This window comes from Cornus florida, unplaced genomic scaffold, assembly GCF_030987335.1.
Source record: "Cornus florida cultivar Cherokee Brave unplaced genomic scaffold, ASM3098733v1 CherokeeBrave_3.0.0_Hap2_Chr08, whole genome shotgun sequence".
Classification (NCBI taxonomy): domain Eukaryota; kingdom Viridiplantae; phylum Streptophyta; class Magnoliopsida; order Cornales; family Cornaceae; genus Cornus; species Cornus florida.
In genome coordinates, this window is record NW_026775578.1 from 36,240,979 (window position 1) to 36,262,546 (window position 21,568).

Genomic DNA, 21,568 nt, shown 5'->3' on the forward strand with positions numbered 1-21,568 from the left:
GAAAGGGAATGAAATTAATATTTTAAAAACAAAACAGAATATTTAAAAGAAATGATACCTAAACTAGTTTTAAGTGACTGCCAATTATCCTTCAAAACGTCAATCCTCTTCAGGATCCGGATCCGGATGCAAATAACTTGCTAAAGAGCTAGGGTGATTGAGATGGACTATGAATTAATGTTAATTACATTTCTTTAGATAGACTATGAATTAATGTTAATTACATTTTTTCCTGGTAAATTATAAATTTATTAGAAGAAACATCAAGGCCTGGGCAAGGCCAACTAAATACGAAGGAAAGAAAACGAGCAACACTACAGCCACTGAGCCACAGCCTAAAAACCCAAAAAAAAAAACACTTTTAACAATAAACTGAGCCATTAGTAAAATATAATAGAATCTGGAAGCAGCCAAAGCTCCAAAGAAGTGAACAGAAATAGAAGATAGAAGCTTTTATCTTTTTCCAACTTTATGGTCATTATTGGGTATGGTAACTAAGAATATCTTCACAAATTCATCTCTTTGACTAAGGGTAATATTTTGAGCAGTCCTCCAACCTTATTCTATATACAATTGCATTGTCATATACAGTCAAAAACAGTTTCAAACAAATTCTATTCTAAAGGAGGATCTTAAGCTCAACCAAGAATAGTCCCCCTGTTATTTACACAGTACACTTGCTATAACACTATAACCTGCAAAACAAAAACCAAATATAAACTACAGTCAGACTTTTTTTTGCCACTGAAAATTTATAAAATGGAACTAAGAATATGGTAAATGAAACTAAACTGAATATGGTAAATGAAACTGAACTAAGAAAATTAAAAAAAAAAAATGAAACTAAACTAAGAAAATGCTTATAACAGATAATTAAGAGAGAAAAAACAAAAAATGCTTATAACAGATGGTAAGAACCCTTCTCTATGGATATAGCGAGTGCAGACCTATATTTTGAAAGAAAGAACATTAGGAAATTCAAAATCAATAGTGAATGGTCTTGGTATTGGAGAAAGATCATGAGATTGAGATACACTGCTAGGAACCACATTAAACATATCATAGGGGATGGAAGAAAGACTTCTTGATGGTTTAATACATGCTCTCGATAAGTATCTTTGTTCGCTATTAGAGTTTGATGGATTGAACTCGGCAATCTTTTAGACAGAAACTCTATGTAAGCAAAGATACATATCAAGAGCACATATTTTTCTTTTCATCACAAAGATACATATGGAGAGCATTCAAATTTCTTTTTATCATAAATCATTCTGCATTGGATGGTGAGTGGGCTATTCAAAGTATTGAATCTATCGCTGTGAACAATATCAGAGAATTCAACATAAACATAAACATAAACAAGATAGTTAATTTGCTAGATGTAGAGCTCAATCATGTAGTAAGAAAAGCAAATTGCTTCGGTGAACAAATCCATAGATCGAGAGAAATGGAATTTGGGGTAGAACATTCAATCTAAGTATGAATCTGAGGTTATTTAGGTGGTTCCATGGGACCTATAGTCTGATATCTAGGATTGTAATACCTTTATCCATGGTACACTTTGATCTGCCTAGCTTGGGGCATGGTTTTTTCCCCATAATTTTGGTCTTAGGTGTGAATGATCTCTATTTTGTATTCTGTTCTATTTTTATTCCACAAATATGTGTTTACTAGGTTTATTTAATTACATATTATCAAAATTTTAAAATCATTTCATGCTAGTTAGGTTTTCACAGGATCTATTCACCCCATTCAGTTTTAGTAGGGATTTAGCATTGATCTATTAGAACCTAGAATGAAGATCCTCCCTACAATGGGGTTGCTAAGAAATCCCCAGCAATAATTTTTTAATTTGTTTTAGAAGTTTATAAAAAGAGTTCAAAAGCGGAGCGCATCCTAAGGGAACTACACAAGGCCAAATAGGGAACTTAAGCTTTCAAAGTGTCCAAAAAATCTACAATCTCCTCTAAAGATCTATAATTCCTCCCTAACTCCCAACAAAAAAGAGTGGTAATAATAGAACTTAAGTATGGAAATAGGATTCTCCTTCCCTTCAAAGAATCTCCCGTTTCTTTCGAGCCAAAGACACCACCAGACACACAAAGGCGTAACCCTCTAAACATCCCGGACTCGACCCCCCACTATACAACCTTTTCAAGCCTCATGGAGGACTTGGGCATGACCCATTGAAACCCAAACAAATCAAGCATCAAATCCCTCCCTAGCTATGGTGCAATGCCAAAGGCGATCCACCATCTCCTCATCTCGAAGGCACATGTAACAACGATTGACCACAACCTGATTCTTTCTCTTCAAATTATCCTGGGTTAAGATCTTCCCCAAAACAGATGTCCAAGTGAAGAAAACCACCTTGAGGGAGGCTTTGGAGAGCCAAACAGCCTTCCACAGGAAAGGAACCCAGACCCCTCTATGAGACATCTATAGAAGGACCGAACATCAAAATGACCTTGAGAAGCAGGGACCCACACCCAGCCATCAGAAACTCCACCCATGATCTCATGGCAATATAGTAACTCCAAAAAACTAATGGCATCTTCAATTTCCCAATCCTAAAAGTGCCTCGTGAAACGAACATCCCAAGATGATCTCCCGCTATAAAGCTGAAAATAGTCAACCACCATAGTTTGCCTATCCATGGCAATCCTAAAGAGGCGAGGGAAGGAGAGAGTGAAAGAGTGATCACCACACCAAACGTCCTCCCAGAAACGGATCCTCCTACCATCCCTGAGCCGAAAAATGATGTGTTAAGAAAAATCATCCCTTCCTTTCCGAATGGACTTTCAAGCCCCAGCACCCCCTAGAATACGCACCTCAAGGGAGCTCCAACCTCTTATCCCCTCCCCAAATCTACTCGCAACCACTATCCTCCATAGCCCATGCCTTTCAACCAAAATCTCCAAAGCCACTTCCCAAGGAGAGTCTTATTGAAAGACGCCAATCTTCTAATTCCCAAGCCTCTGACCCAAATCGGACTACATATATGTTCCCAATGAACCAAATGGAACTTGAACTCCTCTCCCAAGCCCCCCAAAGAAAATTCCACCGCAACCTCTTAATCGTCTCAGCCACGAAAAAGGGAATTTGAAACAAAGACAGGAAATATGTAAGGAGGCTTGAAAGGGTGCTCTTCATCAGAGTGACCCTTCCACCCTTAGAAAGATTTCCATCCCGCCAAGCTCCTCTTAAATCTCTCTACCACAGGATCCCAGTTACCCATATTCCTCGAGGATGACCCAGGGGGTAAACCCAAATAAAAGATGGGAAACAAACCAATGTTGTACCTAAGAATATATGCTAATGTCGCGATCTCCACCATAAAACCTCTCATAAAACACTAAAGTGTCATCCGCAGACATCAAGTGAGAGATCTCCAACTGACTAGTTGAATCCCTAGCCACCTTAAAGCCTCTCAAAAAACCCAAGTCAACAGCCCTCCTCATCAATCTACAAGGGCCTCCATCACAATAAGTATCAAAAAAGGAAAGAGCGGATCCCCCTGTCTCGGAGCTCCATTCACTATAACGGAAAAATGAGCACTAGAAATGAAAAACTGTATCCATCTCCTCCATCTTTCACCAAACCCCATCCTCTCAAGCTCCAACTCACGTGATTATACACCTTCTCAATGTCCAATTTGCAAAGAACACTAGAAACCCCACTACACAATCTGGAACCCACACATTTACTAGCGATAAGGGCTGAATCCAAAATCTGACAGCCTCAACAAAGGGATTTTGAGAGTCGGAAATGACCCCGTCCAAGACTCTCCTTAATTTAAAAGCAAGGACTTTGGCAATTAACTTGTAAATGCTTCCCACCAAACTGATAGGTCAAAAATCCCGAACATCCAATGCCCCCCTCCCCCTTCTTTGGAATAAAAACAATAAAAGTAGCATTCAAACTCTTCTCAAAACAACTATGAGCATGAAATGCGTGAAAGGTACCCATCACCTCCCCCTTAACCACCTCCCAACTCTCAAAAGGAATCTCATGGAGAAGCCACTGAAACCTGGGGCTATGTTTTTATTAGAATGTAATTATATATATAGTTGGGGGTGTTATGTAATTCTCTATAATATGTGAGGTTAGTGTGTAAATAAGTAACACTTCCTCTTGTATATAAGCCCCTTATGTATTAGGGCTTATGAGATTGACAATTGAAGGAAAAAGAGGGATTACGCCTCCATTTTTTTCTCTCTCTCTTAATCTCTTTCTCTTTAGTTTGTATCAGCCCATCATCTCTGATGTAAAGAGTGTGCAATAACAACGTGAGCATTTTAATGTTGTCCGTGTTCTCACAGGGCTGTCACAAGAGTATGAACCCCTTTGGGCACAGATTTTGGGTAGTTCTACACTTCCCTCTCTTCTTAGTATGTTTTCCAGACTTCAGCGTGCTACTTTATCTAGTGGAGCTTCAGGGGGTACTTCAAGCGATTCTGCTCCTCCTAGCAATGAACGTTCTGCTTTGGTTGTCTCTGAGAGTGGCTTTCAATCTTTTCATGGAGGTGGTGGTCGTTTTACCCGTAGTTGTGGCCATGGCTGTGGTCGTGGCAAAGGTAAAGACTCTAGAATCTGAACTCACTGTGGTCTTACTAATCACACCGCTAATTATTGTTGGGCTCTTCATGGGAAACCGTCACCTTCTACCTTTGCACATCAAGTGACCTCTACTGAAGGGGATTCTTCTTTCTCTGCGACACCAACTGCTTCACACTTGGCTGTTGAGCCTTCCATGGTCACGATTCCCCGCGATGCGTATGCTCAGCTTATGTCTCAACAACAGACTTCTACCCCATCTTCCATGGTTTTATTTGCCCAATTCGGTAGTGCGCCTACCTATCTCTTGTCCTCTCGTTCGAATCCCTGGATTCTTCACTCTGGAGCATCTAATCACATGACTGGTAGCTATCATCTCTTATCTGATTTTCATTCTGCTCCTTCATCTCAAAATGTTACTCTTACTAATGGCTCGTCTAATAAAATTTTGGGTTTAGGAACCACTCATCTCACAACTTCTTTGTCTCTCTTCTCTGTCTTTATATGTTCCTCAATTTCCTTTTAATTTGATGTTTATTAGTAAAATTACTAAATCTCTTCATTGTTTCGTTACATTTTATCCCACATGTTGTATTTTTCAGGATCTCACGACGAAGAAGAAGATTAGTACGGGACATGAAGTTGGTGGCTTGTATTACCTTGATTTTGACCCATCTCCCACGGCTCTTCAGTCATCATTGTCTTCTTTCCAGTGGCACTGTCGTCTTGGTCACCCATCATTATCCGTTTTGCAGTAGCAAGTCCCCGGTCTTAGTCGTGTTGAGTCATTGTCTTGTGAAGCATGTCAGCTTAGTAAGCATTGTCGTGTGTCCTTCAAACCTAGAGTTCATAATCGTGTTGCTATTCCTTTTCAATTGGTTCATTCAGATGTATGGGGACCAATCAATCATATTTCTATTAATGGATTTTGTTATTTTGTGACATTTGTGGATGATAATTCTCGTATGACTTCATTGTTTTTAATGAAAAATTGTTCTGAGTTATTCTCTATTTTTTAAATATTTCAGAGAGAAATAAGAACTCAAATTGGATGTTCCATTAAAGTTTTACGTTCTGACAAGGCCAAAGAATATTTCTTGGACCCTTTTACGACTTATTTTCAAGCTAAAGGCATCATTCATCAATCATCTTGCACTTATACTCCTCAACAAAACGAAGTCACTGAACGTAAAAATCATCATCTCTTGGAAGTGTGTCGTGCCCTTTTATTCCATATCATGTTCCCAAACGATTTTGGAGTGATGCTGTTGTTACGACTTGTCATCTTATTAATCGGATGCCCTCGTTGGTGTTACAAGGGAAATCTCTTTATTCTGTCTTATTTCCCGATTTAGCATCGTTTAATCTTCCTCCTCAGGTCTTTGAGTGTGTTTGTTATGTCCACAACGTTAGACCCGGTCTTGACAAACTCGACTTTCGTGCTACTAAATGTGTTTTTCTTGGGTATTCTCTCACTCATAAGGGTTATCGTTGCTACAGTTCTCATTTTCACCAATATTTCACTAGTGCAGATGTCACTTTTTCTGAGTCTACCCTATATTTTTCTGATTCTTGTCATCCTCTTGCTATTACTCCTGAGCCACCTTTGCCACATTTTCCCTACTCCCGACCCTTCACACTCTGTTGTCCCATTGCAAGTTTATACTCGGCACCCCCGACTACCTACTTCGCTCCTTCCATGTTTTTCGGAGTCATTGGATCCGACACCACCTACTATACCTGATGATTTGCCTATTGCTCTCTGTAAGGCTCCCCGGTTATGTGTTACAGCACATCCCATTTCTAACTTTGTCTCTTACAGTAATGTTTCATCCTCTTTCTTATGTTTTTTTTATCCAAAGTGTCAGCTACTTTTGCTCCCAAGACTTTGCAAACTGCTCTCTCTAATTCCGAATGGCGCCAAGCTATAGTAGATGAAATGGATGCCCTTCACCGTAATCGGACATGGGATCTTGTTTCCTTACCTCCGAGCTCCAAAACTGTTGGTTGTAAGTGGGTCTACACTGTCAAATACCATCATGATGGGTAAGGCTCGTCTTGTGGCAAAAGGGTACACTCAGACCTGTGGTATTGATTATGATGAGACATTTTCTCCTGTTGCTAAGATTTCTTCTATCCGAGTCCTCATCTCTATTGCTGTCAATTGTAACTAGTCGTTATTTCAATTAGATGTGAAAAATGCCTTTTTACATGGTGACTTAACTGAAGAAGTTTATATGGAGCAACCACCTGGGTTTGTTGCTCAGGAGGAGTATCGTCATACTATTTGTCATCCTAGGAAGGCCCTATATGGATTGAAACAATCTCCAAGGGCTTAGTTCAGAAAATTCTCTGAGGTTGCATTAGCATTTGGTCTTAACAGATGCCAGATAGATCACTCGGTATTTCACCAACACACCAATGCTGGCTTCATTCTTCTTATGGTGTATGTGGACGATATTGTGATTACAGGCAATGATTCTAAAGGCAATGTTAAGTTGAAATTGTTTCTGCAAAATCGGTTTCACACTAAGGACTTGGGTAAACTTAGATATTTCTTTGGTATTGAAGTTGTTAGATCCAAGAAAGGTATAAGTTTGTCTCAAAGAAAATATGTGTTGGACTTATTAGAAGAAACAAGTATGTTGGGTGGTCGTCCCGCTGATACTCCTATGGATCCAAATACAAAACTCTTGTTTGATGAGGGTGATATATTTGACGAGCATGTTAGATATCGACGTTTAGTAGGGAAATTAATTTATCTCACTATCACCTGACCCGACATTTCATATGCAGTTAGTGTCGTAAGTCAATTCATGGGAGCTCCTAAAGTACCACATTGGAACGTTGTCCTACGAATTATTCGATACCTCAAGCAAGCTCCAGGATTTGGGTTGCTATACAAATCGAATGGTCGTCTCAGTGTCGAAGGTTTTACAGACGCTGACTGGGCTGGATCCCCCTCAGATAGGAGGTCTACTACAAGTTTTTACACATTTGTAGGAGGGAATCTTGTTACATGGAGATGTAAGAAACAAACAATGGTAGCTCGGTCTAGTGCTAAAGCTGAGTACAGGGCAATGGCTCATACCACTAGTGAGTTGACATGAATACAAAATTTCCTGGAGGAACTTGGGTTGACAATCAAATCTGCTATTCCATTGTTCGTGATAACCAAGCAGCCATTCACATTGCATCCAATCATGTGTTCTATGAGAGGACCAAACATATTGAAGTTGATTGTCACTTCATTCGAGAGAAGATACTGACTGGGAATATCATTACTCCATTTGTGAAGTCTGAAGACCAACTAGCTGATGTGTTTTCTAAAGCTCTAGGTCATCACATATTGAAGATCATTTGTACCAAGCTAGGATTATATGATATATATTCTCTTAGTGTTAGAATGTAATTATATATATAGTTGGGGGTATTATGTAATTCTCTATAATATGTGAGATTAGTGTGTAAATAGGTAACACTTCCTCTTGTATATAAGCCCCTTATGTATTAGGGCTTATGAGATTGACAATAGAAGGAAAAAGAGGGACTACGCCTCCATTGTTTTCTCTCTCTCTCTCTCTCTCTTTAGTTTCTACAGTTTTCAAAACTTCCTCTTCAAAAAAGGCTCCTCCAAACAAGAGCACTCATCACCAGAAATTGAGTCAAATAGAAGCCCCCCAAGAAAAGATCTCCAACTAGAGGTTTCTATGAACAACTTCTTATAGAAATCAGTAATTACCCTGCAAAACTCCTCCACCTTACACAACGTCTCCCCTTCCACCCGAATCCCCCCAATATGATTACCCCTTCTATGGGCATCGGCAAGTCTATGGAAGAACTTTAGAAAATTAAAAACATTAAAAAATAACTTAGAGGGAAAATGCTTAAAAACTTGTTTAACTAAAAAAGATTATATGGAATATTAATTTAATAAATTCAGATAGGATTACAATACATTGGTAATGATCCAAGGACCAAAGATTACTCAAAATAACCATTTTATGGAACTGAGTGCTAGGCATTAAAATAACCAGCATACATTCATGGAACTTAGATGAGAATGTTGAAATGAATAATAGGAGCTACTAGAAGATATAGAGTTGATAACCAATGCATAAGGGAGAAATTAAGGATGACATTTAATAGGGACGAACCTAGAAACTCATGTGGGGGGGATTTTTTTAAATAATTTCAGGAGGGCGATGGTAATATTTCATAAGTATATATATCAAAATGACAAAAATAGTGGGGCATAATAGTGAAAAAAAAAAATGACTAACCAAAATTAACACAAGATTTAAGTAATTAGAAACTAGTTTAAAATTTAATAGAAAAAGAGAATTAATGTGGCAGACTCTGTTTATATGAAATAAAGGTAAGATGATGAGGATTCCCAATTTAGATCAATCCACCTTCTCTTTTATATTTATATTGTAATATACAACAATATCACAAAAAATACTATTATTTAGAAAAGATAAGGCAATACTTGTTCCTGCCATAAAACATGCTACACTAATTCAATTGCAATCAGAGATCCTAATTCCAATTTTTTTTATAAAAAATACTAAAAATAATATATAGAATTTATATTTAGCATATCTAATGACCACTTAACACTAAATAAAATAATTTACCAATTTTATTCTTCAATAAAGAACTTTGCCATCTAAAGTAATGCTATGAAAACCTATGTCCCCACAAATTCAGAGAAAATATAATTGTAATATAATAAAAGTATCATGAATTAGTGAAATCATGGTGAGGGGCCATTGCTTGGTGCGATGATGAAATGTTCGGGCTAAACAGCTGTAAGGACACTCATTGTGAGTAGCCACTTGGTAAATTAATATTAAAAGTTAGCTCTATCTCTAATCTTCTCCAAACACACTATTACATAAGATTACCATTGAGGAATGCTGTTTTCTTTTTCAAATCAAAAGAACACTTTAGTAGTTGCCAATAAGTTTGAACAAAGGAAATAAAGAAAATATTCAGGAAAAACTCATTCAACACAATAACTATTCTACAACTTTTCTCTTTTAACTTATTTGTTATTCTTAATGCATAATAACTATTCTACAATTTTTCTCTTTTTAACTTATTTGTTATTCTTAATGCATAAAAACCACTAGCCTGTTACGGCCCAAGTGAGTACCTATAATAACAGAGACCCCAAATCGAAACCGTTATCGCTCAGATGGGTATGAAATCACCAACTAGATCTGAACAATAAACTACCATCAACCTAAACCCAGTCAATCAATAGAGCCAGATGATAATGGAAGGCATTGGAAGCATGTTGCAACTTGCAACCGTATATAGTTGATATTATAAGTTAAACTGGGTGCTCCTAATGTTATCCTAAATCATTCTCAAAATTCCAAGTCATTAATACCTTATTTGGAAGTTATTGCAGCAATCAGCATGCATTAGTAACTATGGAAAACCAGTAAAAGAAATGAAAAATCCCAAGCTGCTTATGCAAAGCTATTTCTCACAATACCAAATAGTACAACTAGAAGCAAGTTAGGACCGTTTTGGATTCTCTTAAAGTGACTTGAACAACAACTTTGCGCTACTTTTCACTTAATCAACACAATACATGCCATTAATTAAAACCATGTATGAATCAACCTATTGAACTTTAGAACAGTAAATGTACATTACCTCATTTTCTTCACATCAGGCTCTTTACCCTCACTGTCACCAAGAGTTTGTATTTCTTGTTTATCCTGTCAAATAGTTAATAAATTAGCAAAATATAATTTTTGAAAGATGAGAAAGGGTTGGATCTTACAAGATCCAGAGAATCTTGCTCGACTTTAATGATGAATTTATAAAAATTTGAAGCAATCAAATTATAAATTCAACCAATCACAAGCAGTGCGCTTACTGAACTAGAAGAAACCTGTTGCTGTTGCTGCCGCATTCCACTTGGAGATGAGCTCTAACCAGCAAGAAGAGATGATACTTTTTGCATTAACTGCTTGTGTTCTTCATTAATCCAGATTTCTGGAAAATCTCTCTTCTCCCCCAGATTTTGTAAAAGCTCAGACCTCTCATGCTCTGTGAGCAAATGTTTATAAATCTCAGCAAAAATGAGACCAAGGCTGAATATATCATCCACGGTGTCAACTTTCGTTTGGTGGTCATATAGTCGAGCTGCATTGTACAAATTTACCGCACTTATTTACTGAATAAAAAATTAAAAAGATACATAAATAGAAAAAATAAAATAAAAAATTAGGAAAAGGCTTTGTTGACTTGAGTTGACACCTACCCAAAGCCAAAATCAGATATGCGTATATTATCCTCTGCATCTAATAAAACATTAGATGAAGATAGATCCAGGCGTGCAACACCAGCCACATGGACTTTAGCCAGGCCTTCCATGATTTGACGAAAAAGCTTCCATGCTTTTTGTCCATCCAAATTGCGTGAAGTTTTCAGAAACTTCTCCAATGGTCTGCTTTGTACAAAAGAAGAATACAAAAAGGAATTTTTGTTCAATAAAGAATTTTCAGAAAATTTAACGTCTCCAGTTTCATAGATAAAGCAATACATTAAAGCTTAAAGAAATAAAATCCATGTAAGGGAAGAAAACTATAACAAATCGGTTGAAATATCTTTATTATTATTATCTTTTTATTTTTATTAGCTGTTTTCGGTCTTTTTATTAGGTGTTTTATGTAAAATCCCTATTATCATGCGATCACATAGATAAAATTTTCGTAATCATGAAATCACATAAATTTTGACATATTTTCTGTTTTTCTTTGATTTAGTTTTCTTTCTTTGTACCCTATTCTTGTATATAAATATAACTCTTGGCTCTCGGTTTGAACTAGGCAAACCCAAAACTTCTTCTTTTAAAACAAAACCTTGTCTCCCAAAAATATCACAGGAAAAAGATAATTTTACCCGAAACTCAGCAACAAATGCTTTAAATTCAACATAGACAGTTCTGCCCCTTCTAAGGGCATGTTACATTCCTTACAAAATGCACTACCGAGTACTGAAGGCACAAAATAGCAGCCTGCCAAAACCTCTCATGCTCTGGCTAACAGAGCCACCCCTCATCTCTCCATGAACTCATCTACCTACCTGGCAAACTTGACCAAATTCCAGACAAGGAAAAGAGAGTAGACCGTTTCTCCCTCTTACCACTGCACTCGAGTTTCATTGTCTCGTGAGCCCCTTTACTCAAATTGTGCCAATTAGCGGAACTATGGCTCTGTGAACCACAAAATAGACAAGTACCTTAAGGATGCATGAAGGTCTGTATGAGTGGTTAATCATGTCATTTGGTTAAAACAGGGAACCACGCAGTTCTACCTATGTGATGAATCAAACCATTCAACCATTAATTGTAAAGTTGAAGCTCGTCAACTTTAATGATATCCTCATCTATAGGCCTTACCAATAAACTATATGTCAACCTCAATAAGTGCACTTTCAGGATTAATAGTTTAATCGTATTGGTGTCTATGGTGTTGATAAGTCATGCATCAGACTTGAGGCAAGTTCTAGAGACCGTGAAGCCCAATAAACTATATGTGAACCCCAATAAGTGCAGATTCATGATTAATAGTTGCCCTATTGTTGTTTATTGTGTTGACAAATTGAAGACTGCCTTATAAAAGTTGAACCATAAGGAATCGGCCTGTGCCTAGATTCATCAACATCACGTATCATTCTCATGGGCATGCATCTTTCAGTAGGCCATTTATCCACAATTCTAATTTTGGTAAGCACCAACCACAACCCTCCATCCCTAATCATTATTCATTTGGAGAAATTATTTATTGGACCTGTCCGCGTTTTTTATCCTCACCAACTCACACTTTTTGAATTATTAGTGATGTTTTTTATTTATTTATTTGGTAAATAAGTTTTTGTTTTTCTTTTGTGTAGACACATGCTCATTTTCTGTCATGGACTTAAATTCTGGACATTTTATATAATAAAAGTAGAAAGAACCACTAGATTACAACCCGACCTTTAGACAATAAAATACATTTAAAATTTAAAATTTGAACAACACAATAAGTTTGATTTGTTCGTGCAAGTTCAAGAACCGGCCTTATTGATACCGGTTTCAATATTCGTTATCTACAACCTTTACACCCTATCAGAGTACCTTCAAATTGGCCTGTCAATCCGCGCATAGTGGAACAACCAGAGAATGTGGAGAGTGACCGCGATGTCGGTATATGGTTGTTTGGAATGTTAAGTGTTATACTGAAGATCTTAGGTCTATCAGAGACGGTGTTTCAGGTTACACAAAAAGAGCAAACAAGTAGTGGCGATGGTGATGACAATGTCAATGCCAATGTTGGAAGGTATACATTCGATGAGTCCCCGATTTTCATCCCGGGCACCATTGTTTTGTTGGTGCACTTGATGGCATTAGCTGAGTTCACAGGTAGCCTGTGTATGGTGCTCTGCTTCTGGCCATTTCTTAAGGGGCTGTTTGGGAAAAGAAAATTTGGGATTCCCTCATCCACCGTATATAAGTCAGGAGCGTTGGCTTGGCTTTATTGTTTGTGCAATTCTGCAAATGGACTTCAATGGGTTAGGTTCTTAGGACTTGGGATATAAGAACTTCAAGAGAATCCTTTAATTTAACCAATTTGGCAGCAACTTTGAGAGTGTATCACTGTTCATTTAGGTATAGATTCATTTATGTAATATTTATTTTAAAAAAATTTAAATTAGAAATGCATTATTTTTTCATAAACAAAATAAATAAATAAAATAAATTGAGTACCGAAATTCACCATTAACAAAATTGGAATTCTTTGAATCCCATTAAGCAATACTAAACCTTTAATTTCATAATATCATGTTCAGTCAATATGCAAGGAGGTTGGCAGGCAACACACGGGCGTTGTGGGGTCTATGCGATATAAGAGAAAAATGGATATATAATCGATCACATTTGTGTAAAGAATTGTGGAATGTTCTAGAGTGGTGGATTCTAGAATATTAAAGAGAGTGCATGAATTTGTAAATTATATAATATTCTAAAAAGTAGAGAGATTTGTAGAGAATGTAAATATTTGATAGTTAGATGGAAAATTCCATAGAGTAGATTTTTAATTAATAATTGTTATGCATTTTAGTTGTCGATTCATGAAGATGTTGTCTATATAAATGATAATGAACCTTGTCTTCTCAACATTGATGTAGCACAAACAATAGAATAACATGCGTTCATTATGAATTTAGAATATAGGAGAGAATTAACATCTATTTTATTTTTCCCCCTATATTTTAAAGGTTTTTTAACAAATACATTTAACTAATCAAAAGTTAACAATTATCCTGTGACGGAGTTTGGGCACACATAGATATGTGGGTTGATGGTTTGACAAAATATCCTTACATATATTTATTTATCTAATTTTATAATTAGAAAGTTAAAGGGGTGTTTGTTGTATGTATAATGATATTTTTATCAAAATATTCTGTTCATATGTCACGTAAAATTAAATTTTCAATGTTTGGCTGCCAAATGGGATAATTTCCAACATTTTATAAATTTAGAATATTGTTGTAATAATAATAATAATAATAATAGGAGTATTTTAGAACTTTTATTTTTATTTTATTTTATTTATTTATTTTTTTCTAATTGGGACTCACACACACTGCCTGTGACGTTTGTGAGATATATATATATATATATATATATATATATATATATATATAATATTGAAAGAAATAAAGCAAGTGGGCCCCACCCATGTTATAAACACACAAAAGGCCATAAGGCCATTACACGAATCCACTATTCTCTCTCTCTCTCTCTCTCTTGCTGCAACCAGTCTGCTCTTGGCAGTTTCCAATTTTTTTTTTTCTTTTTGCAACTTCAAACCTTGATCTAACTTTTTCCTTTGGGAATTTGGTAGAACATTGTGAAGCAAAGTTGTTGAGCTCGTCGAGGTCGTCAATTTGATAAGAGCCAATTATCATTTGGTGCACTCTAGGGAGTTCAAAATTCTAGGGTTCTGGGGCTCAAATTGGAGGTTTTCATCAATTTGAGGTAGGGGTGTTCTAATCTACAATTTCTTGGCCTTTGGTGAATTTTTTCCCTTAAATTTGATCTTAAGCATGCTAAATTTTAATTACTTAGCTTGTTATTGTTGTAGTTATGTGTAATTAAAATGATAATTGTGTTCCATGTATTATTTGAGTTCATATACATATCTATTTTCATTACGGTAAATAAGCATGCTTAGTGTTTGATGTGTTGTATGCTCCATGATTATTTATTTATTTATTTATTATCTTGAAGAAAAAAAAAATGGGTGCTATAGTTATAAATAAATAAATAAATAGAGTAAATGAATGTTTAGAAATTTTCATTAAATTGTGATGATAATGTAAATGGAAATGTGTGAAATCATATAGTTAATTGATGATTTGAAGCATGAAGCATTCATGCATCCATTGGGAAAGAGAAAGGGGGAAAAATATTTGTTAGAACAAATAAAATTGTTTTGGGGAAAATATTCTCTAAAAGTGTTGCGAAAACCAGACGCCTAGGAGGCGCCTAGTGGTCCGTGATGTTGGTGTAGTCTAGAAGGGAATGTAGTTGAGTTAACTAGGCCGGATGCGACGCCTTGGAGGTGCCTTGTGGTCGTGGATAGTAACCAACCTTCCTTTCGGGACGCCATGGAGGTGCCTTGGGTCGGACTACACTAACGGTTTGGTTGTTGAAACGGAATTGTTTCGGAAATGGGGAGTGACATTTGCATAACATTGCATTTCATGACATCGTGGTAAATTTATGATTGGTTGATATTTGTTATATACTTCTTATTGTAGTTGATAATGTGTGTTTCCCGATGGCATGATCCCGTTCACTTTTTATCTATTCATTGTATGGATTCATAGGGACATAAGAAGTGTGTCTTAGACACTTCCTCCTGAGCTTATTGTCACGCCCCGCAACCAAGAGGCTACGCCACGCAGATGCCCAGCAGACGATGACATGGAGCCTGCATGGACCGGAACTTTCTAGACTTCTCTACACAAGTATGGAACTTTCCAGAATTCTTTAGATTAGTGTGGAGTTGTCTAGCCTTTTCTAGATTTGTCTAGAGTTGTATAGAATTCTCTAGAATTCTCTAGACTTGTTTTGTACATTGTACATAGTTCTAGAATTGTGTAGATATTTCTTTGGAGGATTCTTGACACAAAATATAGGCCATACATTTGTACACATCTAGAATGTTCTTGTAAGGCCAAAAGCCTATAAATAGGAGGTGGGAGTTCATTTGCTCCTCACCAAGCAACCAAGTTGTAATCTCTCCTCTCAAGCAATACAAGTTCTATACATTCCCAAACTTTCTTGCTCACTTGCCTAACCTTTTCTTACACACCCAAGTAAGCAAAACATTTGTCTAGCTTTAGTCTTCACTAAGCTAGCACACTCGGGTAGGCTGACTTAGCGCTTCAAGGGGGCTTGAAAGTATCTAAGGCCGCACGGGAGCTTGGAAAGGTTCAAGTTCGTGACAGTTGGTATCAGAGCTTTCAGCTATGGACTAAAGGTGTACCATAGAGGAAGGAAGAGGTTGATGCTGAGATAGAACTGGAGCAGTAGGAGAGTTGCCGGTAGTCTACAGTTCGTCGGAGAATTTAGCAACGGCGTTGAAAGGTTTCAGACCGAAACCTAAAGGCAAGTTTCAGACTATCTCTTTCCCTATAAACTTGTGTTCTGTGCATCTTATATAGACTCCAAGAACTTAATTAAACTATTAAAAACAGATTTTATGCATTGCTAGATGATTTCTGAAATCTGTTCTGTGTTTTTAAAGTTTAAACCCGTTGTTGCTTAAACTATTCTGTTGTGAGTTTAATTTCTGTCGTTTGATTTACACTGGAGTATGAGAGGTTCTAGGACTATAAGAACTTAAATAGAATCCAAAGAATGCTACAAAAGTTTGGGATATGACACTGGACTTCGCCGGAAGCGAAGAAGAACTGAATTGGTTGTTTGCATAAACTGTTTTTGTCTTCAAATTAGATTTTTGCCAAACTGTTCTTAGGGAAATCAAAGGAGTTTCTAGGAGTATTAGGGCTTAAATTGAACTCTTAAAATCCTTAAGAAACTTAGGACAGACAGTTGGAACTTCTGCCGGAAGCAACGACAAAGCAGAGAGGGGCTCTCAGGGGTGAGAGCCCGCTCCTAAATGGTGGGAGCCGGCTCCTATGAAGAGAGAGCCAGCTCTCCATGAGGGAGAGCCTGCTCTAGAAGCCTCGGAGCCGGCTCCAATAAAGGGGAGCCGGCTCCCATGGGAAAAAAACCCCTATGGGTGTTTTCTGCAATTTTTTTGAAGTTCAGGGGCTTAAAGGTAATTACTGGAAAGTGATGGGGGGTTTTAAATGATTAAAATTAACTTGTTAAAGCCTTCAAATAGTTGGTTTATGCTAAGGTGCTAAACCTAAATACATGTCATAAAACATAAGCTTATAATAGGCCTACTGTCAAGGAATGAGGAATGCTTGTTTTGCTAAGTTGTTTTGACAACTTAATTTGGACTGACATTGTAATTATTGTTAGAATTTATATCAATGATATATTTAGCATAGTTCAGTTCCAGGAATGTTGGTTATGACGTCATGTACCCTTATCTAATAAGCTGCATATTGTCGGGAGTAGTGGAAGATTAGTTGCTAGTTTTGTGTTAGCAAATTAAACGGAACTCATATAAAATACTTTTTGAAGTTTCATATGATGTACTTAAACTTTGGAGTATCATCATATCCAACACAGAATTTATAATGGGGAATTACATAGATGCCATGAGATTTAATTATAAATTTGCATGCCGTAAAGGATATGGGAGGATTTAAATGCTAGTCATCATTTTAACATTTTAAACGAACTAGTATGGATGTGTTGTTTTGGAATTCTAGTATAATGTGCAGTTTAAAATTTTGATATTCATTATATTATGTTATAAAGGATAATTGCTGAACTGTCTTAATTTCTGTTCTGTCAATTACATGGAAATAGATGGTTTAAATTGTTTATTCTTATTTTAACAATTTAAAATGAGGTTCTATGAATATAATCATATACTGGATGCATGATAGGAGTTTATCTATATCTGATTTCTATTATGTTGGTTCTGGATATACTTGATGTTCATTTTGAGTGTGCATCATGTGTGGATCATATGCATTATATGTACCGATATGAGACGGTGACATATCAGGGATGGATTAGATCAAAAAGCTAAGTCCTACCCCTTTCATACATACATAATGGATTAACTAAAATAGTTAAATCCTACATGGATGCATGTCCTGTCAACTAAAACAGTTGAACGATATAACGGATGTTTGTTTTATTTTTCTGCATTAGGAAATAATTTATATATATATTTATGGTACCGTGATACGAACTTGAGTCTCCTGATCACGGTTAGGGTGCGTATATTGCAAAGGTTGAGTAGCTAGATATAGCTAATGTTCCCTAGTAGGTCTAGGTACTTGGCCGTTGAAAAACGTGTTTTATATGTCACCTTCTACCCAGGCTGAACTATGTTATAGGCTAGTGAGCATCCTATAGTGTGTATTTATATATCTATGGACTATTGTAGATATTGCCGAGCTATCTAGGATGTATCTGCGTATCGGGTTTATGTACGGATTGTAGTAGGATGGAACTTGCATGTGGGCCTGACCCACCTTTATTTTTCAGGTGTTCGTGAGTACCAGGCTTAGGGTTTGATCGTGGTGATGCAGATACAGTCACTTACTCTTCCAACTACATAGGATTTTCTTTCTTATTTTGGTTTTGGATTTTAATTCTGTAAATGTTTTACCAGTTAGAAATATTAGGGGTCCACTAGATGGATTCCCGAGTTGTACGGATTGGAAAGTTAATTTATATTAAAACTTTTATTTTTTGAGGTTTTACAATTAGAATTCTTTTCAGCATATCATTATTTTATTCTTAATTCAGTTTTATTCCTGCTTGTTTATATATTGATTGTTTGGTATCTCTCGGATCTGTGCCTGGACTTGATCACCCGTGGTCCTAGAATCGAGGGGTATCACACATGGCCAACGTGTTGGAACAGCTTGAGGATGCTCACCAGCGCATGGATGGGCTGGAGTCGGAGGACGCTGAGGTCCAGAATGCTGTCAAAGGGTCACTCAGTGCCCTAAGTGGTGACTTTCGGCAGGAGCTCCAAGCACTTCGAGAACTTATGTTAGGCGAGTTTGCCACCCTACGTGGCTATGTTGATTAGGAGCTTGGCACTTTCCGTGAGCAAATGGAGGAAATGCGAGCGGATTGGGCATTGTGTAAATGGGCGGTGGCGTCCGGCACAGCTACTACGAGGGTAGTAGCACCCCGTGTTGATATTCCTAAGCTTAAGTGTTATGGTGGGAACTGGGTAGCGAGGGAGTTGGAGAACTTCCTCTTTAGCATGGAGCAATACTTTGAGGCTACAGGCATGACAGATGAGACCATCAAGATACGCACGGCGACTCATTACCTCACAGACCATGCTATATTATGGTGGAGGAAGAAGTATGGTGACATGGGCAAATGTACGGTCTCTATTGATACTTGGGCTGATTTCACAAAAGAAATTAAGAAACATTTCTATCCTGAGAATGCCGAGGATGAAGCGAGGGACAGACTCCGAAGGCTAAAACAAGTTGGGTTGATTCGGGACTATGTGAAAGAATTCACTAACTTGACTCTTGAGATCCCGGATCTATCCGACAAGGACTCTTTTTTCTTCTTCATGGATGGTTTATAGTTGTGGGCCAAGACGGAGTTGAGGCGGTGCAACGTGCAAGACTTTGCCACGGCTATTGCAGAAGCAGAGTCCTTCATTGATTTCAGCTCCAAGAAGGAACCCTCTTCCAAGCCAAAAGACAAAGAAAAGGACAAAGGGAGGTATGCCGGCAAAGGTGGGGGAGACAAGGGCGTTGCACCCCACAAGGATTGGTCCAGTAAGCCAGGTGGTGGCCATGGAGGCAAAGAGGGAAGGGAGAACAAGGAAGGAGCACCCAAGCCTAAGGGTTCTTGCTTCATATGTGATGGACCCCATTGGGTAAGAGATTGCCCAAAGCGGAAGACCCTCAATGCCATAACGAGCCGCTACGAAGAACAACAACAGGAGGAGGTGCAGATGGGTTCACTGCAAATCCTTAATGCCATCAAGGCTAAAACTAAAGTCCCTAAGGCAGCGGCTAAGGGGCTAATGTTCGTGGAGGCGAGCATCAATGGGACACCCGCATATGCTTTGGTAGACACGGGTGCATCCCACAACTTTGTGAGCCTTGATGAGGCCAAGAGGTTGGGCCTCAAGTATAACAAAGAAGGGGGCTCCATGAAGGCAGTTAACTCAGCGGCAAAGGCTATACATAGCATGGCACACGGCGTCAGAGCATGCATTGACGAGTGGGGTAGCCACATAGACCTATCGGTGGTACCTATGGACAACTTCAAACTAGTCCTTGGGTTGGAGTTCTTAGACAAGGTGAGAGCCTTCCCCATTCTTTTTGCTAACACTATATGTATTATGGAAGACAACACAACATGCATGGTGCCGGTGGAATGAGGCGCCAAGTTGGAAGCCCAAGCTTTGTCAGCTATGCAGTTCAAGAAGGGCTTCAAGAAGAGAGAGACTAGCGACCTTGCTACGTTACTGGAGACGCCCGATGATGAGCTAGTCATTTCCCCACAAGAAGAGGTGCCTAATGAGATACGAGCCGTTCTAGACGAATACATGGACGTGATGCCTAAGGAGCTGCCTAAGAAGCTTCCACCTAAGAGGGAGGTGGATCATAAGATCGAGCTGGAACTGGGTTCCAAACCCCCTGCTTTGGTGCCTTACCGGATGGCACCCCCAGCGTTAGAGGAGTTGCAGAGGCAACTCAAGGAGCTATTAGATGCGGGCTACATTCGACCCTCGAAGTCCCCATATGGCGCACCGGTGTTGTTTCAGAGGAAGAAGGATGGGTCCCTGCGCATGTGTATCGACTACCGGGCGCTCAATAAGGTGACTATTAAAAACAAGTACCCCATTCCTCTTATTACCGATCTTTTTGATCAGCTTGGTGGAGCACGCTACTTCATTAAGCTAGACTTACGCTCGGGATACTATCAGGTGCGGATAGCGGACGGGGATGAGCCTAAGACTACATGTGTGACGAGGTATGGCTCTTATAAGTTTCTTATTATGCCGTTTGGCCTCACTAATGCACCTGCTACTTTCTGTACTTTGATGAACAAGCTCTTCCATTCCTACTTGGATCGCTTTGTGGCGGTGTACTTGGATGATATTGTTGTGTATAGCACCACTCTAGAGGAGCACGTGCAACACTTGAGGGCGGTCTTCCAAGTCCTACGGGAGAACGACCTATATGTGAAGACTAAGAAATGCTCCTTTGCCCAAGAGGAAGTGTTGTTCCTAGGGCATAAGATACGGGATGGCAAGCTGATGATGGATGAGGCAAAGGTGAGGGCAATTCAAGAGTGGGAGCCGCCCACTAAGGTGACAGAGCTACGCTTATTTCTTGGGCTTGTTAATTACTGCCGCCGCTTTATTAAGGGTTACTCGGCGAGAGCAGCCCCATTAACAAACCTTCTCAAAAAGGCGCGTGCTTGGAGTTGGACAGAGTCATGCCAGGGGGCATTTGATGACTTGAAGAGGGCAGTTACAGAGGAGTCGGTACTTAGCTTGCCCGACCACTCAAAGCCATATGAGGTGCACACGGATGCATCAGACTTTGCTATTAGGGGCGTGTTGATGCAGGAAGGACACCCCATAGCTTACGAGAGCCGCAAGCTTAATGACACCGAGCAACGCTATAAGGTGCAAGAGAAAGAGATGACGGCTGTTATCCATTGCCTACGTACTTGGAGGCACTACTTGCTCAGGGCACAATTTGTGATCAAGACGGATAATGTTACCACCAGCTACTTCTAGACCCAGAAGAAGCTCAGCCCCAAGCAAGCTCGTTGGCA

General features: G+C 38.4%; 1 long non-coding RNA gene across 1 annotated transcript; it reads right to left on the reverse strand.

The window, feature by feature from the left end:
• Positions 1 to 397: 397 nt before the first annotated feature.
• LOC132268596 (uncharacterized) lies at positions 398 to 10,937 on the reverse strand. Its single transcript, XR_009469311.1, has 3 exons — positions 10,457 to 10,937; positions 10,231 to 10,295; positions 398 to 695 (listed from the first exon to the last, which is right to left on the reverse strand). It is a non-coding gene; the product is annotated as an uncharacterized LOC132268596 (long non-coding RNA).
• Positions 10,938 to 21,568: the final 10,631 nt, after the last annotated feature.